This window comes from Saccopteryx leptura, chromosome 2 (assembly GCF_036850995.1).
Source record: "Saccopteryx leptura isolate mSacLep1 chromosome 2, mSacLep1_pri_phased_curated, whole genome shotgun sequence".
NCBI classification, from domain to species: domain Eukaryota; kingdom Metazoa; phylum Chordata; class Mammalia; order Chiroptera; family Emballonuridae; genus Saccopteryx; species Saccopteryx leptura.
In genome coordinates this window covers 77,108,651-77,114,650 of record NC_089504.1, presented here as the reverse complement: position 1 = coordinate 77,114,650, position 6,000 = coordinate 77,108,651, and the positions used below count along the sequence as shown (strand labels likewise).

General features: G+C 40.0%; 1 protein-coding gene across 8 annotated transcripts in view; it reads left to right on the top strand.

Moving 5' to 3' along the window:
• Nucleotides 1-6,000, top strand: part of BNC2 (basonuclin zinc finger protein 2) — a 465,978-nt gene that overhangs the window by 77,999 nt on the left and 381,979 nt on the right. The window lies entirely within an intron of this gene.

Here is a 6,000-nt window from a genome sequence, read left to right as displayed (position 1 = left end):
GGCCCCAATGCCGAGTTTCCTTGAGTATGTTTGGCTAGGAAATGAATGATGGCCACTTTTTTTCTTGGAGAAAATTTCTCTAATGCAGAAGACAGTCATTTTATTTCGGATACTAAGCAGGCGTGTGGTGTAACATGAGTGCTTGTGAAAAAATTGATGCATTAGCTGTGGACTGCCCATTGCATGCCTCCTGTATTAGGAGTTGATGATATTGAAATTAAGGGAAAAACTTTTATGGGCTGTTTTACTTATGTAATGATAACTGTAGACTTGAGCCAAATTTAAAGAGAGGGAGAAGTTTATATAGAAATGAACCTCAAACAACTATCTTGAAGCTATACAATAGAGCAGGGGTCCCCAAAATTTTTACACAGGGGGCCAGTTCACTGTCCCTCAGACCGTTGGAGGGCCGGACTATAAAAAAAAAACTATGAACAAATCCCTATGCACACTGCACATATCTTATTTTAAAGTAAAAAAAAAAAAAAAAAACCAAAACGGGAACAAATACAATATTTAAAATAAAGAACAAGTAAATTTAAATCAACAAACTGACTAGTATTTCAATGGGACTATGCTCCTCTCACTGACCACCAATGAAAGAGGTGCCCCTTCCGGAAGTGCAGCGGGGGCCAGATAAATGGCCTCAGGGGACTGCATGTGGCCCATGGGCCGTAGTTTGGGGACCCCTGCAATAGAGGATTCTTCCTTTGTTTCAACAAACATAATTGGGAGGTAGTATTACTTTTCTTCTTTCTGTGTTTCTATTTTAAATTAAAGGGGGTGTCTCAGAGTAAACTATATTTGATTTCCCCCCGTTATTTTCTCATTAACTTCTTACTGAAGTATGATCAGTTTTGATTTTTACCTTATTTACTTCTTGAAAGTCACTTATAACTTCATAGGTTAGTATTTAAAGTTTAATGAATGAGCTTGAATTCTTTTGAGGTTCTCCAGTAAACTTTGTTTGCTAAAGTTAAGCATTTAAAGGTAATGAATATCTTAATTATTGTGTGATCATTGTTTTTGCTAAAATTTTTGGAGGATTTGAAAGTAAAGCATGAAGGAAACAATTAGAGAAATAAAGCAAATTGTATAGAGCAGTGATTTTCAATGCTTTTCATTTAGTGGTACACATAAATTACTAAAATTCGGCGGCACATCAAAAAATATATTTTTCACAGATCTGACAAAAGAAAAATAGATATAATTTTGATTCATTTGTACTAGATGGCTATTGTTGTGTTGGCTGTTGTCATTTTTTAATTTGACAGTCTAAGGGAAAATAGGTCAGTGTCCCTGACTAAATAGTCAGGTATTACATGTTTTGAAAGTTCTTGCAGCATACTGGTTGAAAATTGCTAGTGTAGAAGATATGCCTTAGGTTCTGAGGTCGTTTTTATTAGTGTATGTATTTGTTAGTAAATACAAATATTGATTGACTTACGACCTATGCAACTTACGACCATTCGACTTTACGACAGTGCGGACCAGCTTCTGGCAGCACTACCATCTCCGCGTGCACCATTTCAACTGTTATCCCAGACACAGTACAGCAATTTGTGTTTTGTGTCTTGGATATTTTTCATCAGACCCCTCCCAAGATGTGTACCAAGAGGAAATTTTAAACCAGTTGTACTGGTAATGCAGTGTTTTACTTAAACCTGACGAATGTAAAAATAAGAAACAAAATGGTGTAGAGATGATACAAATGACATAAAATGAACAAAGAAAATTACGATATATAATAATAATGAAAGAAAATTATGAGAAAATATGACTTAAAGATTTTTATAACATCATTTCACAGTACTGTACATATAGCCTACTTAACTTATGACCAAATCGTGTTACGACCAGTCTGTCAGAACCGATCGTGGTCGTGAGTTGAGCACTAGCTGTAATTACAATCACTTTCTGGTTTTCTTTCTTCCAGTCAGTTCTCAATTCTCTGTTTTATACAAGTACTTCTTTGGAGGGAGGATGAGAAAACATTGGCAACAACTCGATTTTTGGCAATTATTTTTTCCTTCTGCTTCTAAAACATAATACAGCTGCCTGATAGAAAAGCCTCTTTTTTGTGTATTAGAAAGAGGAGAAATAAAACTATCTTAGAAACATATTTAAAGCACATGATGAAAATAAAAGGTTTATATACATACATATATATATATATATATATATGTATATAAACCTTTTAGAATCTATTTTCTTTGTGCCAGGTACCAGATGTTGATGTTGGCAGTGCTTAAGAGGGTCACAGGGCATTTAAAATCACTAGGCTGTGGGGAATAAAATTCCATGTCTGTTGCACGGAAGATTATTTAAAATGTGTGTTTACCTAGCAGTAACTAGTACAAAAGTACTTTTTCTAGATGCACCCCTCTTAAATAGGTACCTTAGAAATACGTGATCAGTGAAATCACTACAAAATATATTTATGTTCCAGTGGCTCTTTTTAGCCTTATCAAAGTCACTGGTTCCATTTAAGGCTCTATTTGTCAATGGGAAAAGCAGATTGCTTTCACCTTTGTTGGACCCGATTGACCTAACCATTGAGCCATCCATGTCAAATCAGAGGATGGGAGTTTATTATAAATGTGCAGATGAGGCATATATACCATAATTGAATATTTCCTATGTATCCTCTGGAAGTATAATATTTTTTGAAGGAAACAGGACCTTTTGTTCTCCTCTATATAGTTTCTTCTTTGAGTGAGCTGAAGTTCTCTTCTCACTGATAGAATTATAGGGGATGAATAAATTTTCCTTGACCCTCTTAGGATCTCTGGCTGGGTCTGAAAGTTAAACTGACAAAGGTAGATTAACGAAGAAAAACATACAAGTTTCTTTAATATAAGTTTTACATGACACAGGAACAGTCATAAGGAAATGAAGACCCAAAGAAACAGCTGATTATTTTATGCTAGGTTTGATGAAGGGTCCACCATGGTGGATAGTGATAGGTGCAGAAATATGAGGTAACTGTAGTGAACTTGGGGAAATGTAAAGTCCTGTGTGCTAGAGTTCTTCTCTGTATCCCTTGACTTGGTAGCGCAACTGGCACATGAAGGTTTGATGGCCTGTTTTAGGGACCTTGCTTCTGCAGTTTCCTCCTCCGTATTAGGATACTCAGTGTGCTGGGGTGCTTCGTTATGGTTCCCTGAACCCCCTCAAGTAGTTTCAACACAAAAATTGGACTTTAGAAAATAAAATGTTACAAAACAAAACAGTACCACTCTGTGCTCATTATATACAGATTATTGTTTCTTCTGGCTTTGTGGTGGTATGGTAGGCGGTTCGACAGACACGAGCAGAGCAAGGACTAAGGCCAGGCACAGAAGGCAGAAAGCTCCAGGTGCCTAGCAAAGGACAAAACTGGGAAAACAAGGACCCCACCCCCAGGATAACCTTTTCCCTCCACTAGCATATTTCTGGCCATGCGACTTAGACCCCTTGACCTTTTATGTTGATGGTCATGCGGTTTGGACCCTTCCTTGACCTTTTCTCTCCTGGCATGTTGCTAGTTGCGAGGGTTAGACCCCCTTAGGGGAGTGAACGGGGTACCAGAGCATCGCCCTTAAAGCTTTAAGCCCCCAGAACAGTGAGGTTCTGACCCGCACCAAATACATAGGCCTCAGTTGTATTTCAGCTCCAGGCCCAGAAACACAGCAAAACCAGACAAGCGATACCATGGCTGACCTTAGGACCAGCTGCAATGACTAATAATGACTCTCCTGGCCTGGAGCTGACCAATCAATCAGTAGAGGCCACAATCCTGAAAAGGCACACCTGGAAAAACTGATGAATATTCTTTTTGAGGTCCTCCCCTGGGACGTCCCCTAAAATCTCCATCCTTAAAATCCCTTGGGACAGAGGACCCAGTGTGTATTCCTTCCCAGAGCAGAGTGTGCCCTTCCTGCCCTCTTCCCCTCCTCCTTTTCTTTCCTCAGGCATGTTTTCCTCGTCTCCCTCTTTCTTCTAAGCTTTAAGGGCCCCCATAGGACTGCAACTGGGGGAACAATGGGCAGCAGCAGCTCGTCCAGGACTAAGCCCCTGAACCTGTCTCCAAGGCCTCCTTTTCTCTGATTTTCCATTGAGCCAGTGCAGCCCTGCCTAGGCTCAGTCCTTTCCTATGACATTTCTAGAGCCAAAGCAGAGCGCGATGTAGGCTCTCTCTTGTTGCTGCTTCTTTTTCTTTCGTTTTCCCTCTTTTTCCAAGTGAGAGGACGGGAGACAGAGATACATACTCCCTCATGTTCCCCAACCGGGATCCACGCAGCAACGCTGTCTGGGGTCGATGCTCTGCCATCTGGGGCCATGCTTGCAACCAATCTATTATTAGCATCTGCAGTGGAGGCTCCATGGAGCCATGTGCTCGCTGGAACCAGTTGAGCCATGGCGGTGGAAGGGGAAGAGAGAGAGAAAAGGGGGAGGGGTGGAGAAGCAGATGGTCACTTCTCCTGTGTTCTCCACCAGGAATTGAACCCGGGACATCCACACCCCCAGCTGACGCTGTACCGCTAAGCTAACTGGCCAGGGCCTGTTGCTTCTATCATAGGCCCTTCCTTGTTTTGCTGTCTCAAGCTCTGTAACTGATCTGGGCATTCATTCTCTTGAGTGAGTTGCCTGCTCAGTCCCTTCTGAGTGTCTTCCTATATGGCCAATAAACCCTTGCTTTACTTGTTGCACTTGGTCTCTCGCCTGCATTTTCCTCTTCAAGAAGATAGGAATCAAGGTCTCTTCATAAAGCACTGGGGAGTCAGCTCACCTTACTGAAGTTTTCCAAAGGGTTTAAAAGTATTTTTACTGTAGTTATCTTTAAGATTTTACTCAAGAAATTTGAGCCTGACCAGGTGGTGGTGCAGTGAATAGAGCTTCAGACTGGGATGTGGAGGACCCAGGTTCAAGACCCCAAGGTTGCCAGCTTGAGCACGGGCTTATCTGGCTTGAGCAAAGCTAACCAGCTTTGACCCAAGGTCACTGGCTCCAGCAAGGGGTTACTCAGTCTGCTGAAGGCCCGTGGTCAAGGCACATATGAGAAAGCAATCAATGAACAACTAAGGCTGGGGTAGTCAACCTTTTTATACCTACCGCCCACTTTTGTATCTCTGTTAGTAGTAAAATTTTCTTAACCGCCCACCGGTTCCACAATAATGGTGATTTATAAAGTAGGGAAATAACTTTACTTTATAAAATTTATAAAGCTGAGTTACAGCAAGTTAAAGCACATAATAATAATTACTTACCAAGTACTTTATGTCGGATTTTCTCTAAGTTTGGCAGAATAAATCTTTATAAAACAACTTACTATAGTTAATTCTATCTTTTTATTTATACATTGGTTGCTCCGCTACTGCCCACCATGAAAGCTGGAATGCCCACTAGTGGGCGGTAGGAACCAGCTTGACTACCACTGTTACTAAGGTGTCACAACTGAAAAACTGATGATTGATGCTTCTCATCTCTCTCTGTTCCTGTCTGTCTGTCCATATCTATCCCTCTCTCTGACTCTCTCTCTGTCCCTAATGTCTTTAATTGTGTAAAAAAATAAATAAATAAAAAATGTGAATTTGTTTATAAAAACAATGGGATATATTTTTTATACACTACACTTCCCTTCTTGGTCCTGTCTGAAGGAATTAATATCTTTTCCATTTCTGTTTAAAAGGAAATATTTCAAGTAGTCTAAAATATTAGAAGGAAATAGGCCAGTATGTCATCAGTCATTACCTTTGGGTACTGAGATTATGGCTAATTTCTGTTTCTTTGTGCTTTCCACACTTAAAATTTTTCTACAGCCAGAGCATATATATCACTTGTAGAATCTGAAAAATGAAATATATATTATGCATGTATTTTAGGTAATGTTGCTGTGCCAAAGGAGTCAAACATTGCCCCTTCTAATGACAGATATTGGAACCTTGGTTCTGGACAGTGATAAACAAAACCCTGTTATGTTTGTACAGCTTTCATAGCTACATGCCATTTGGATTGGTG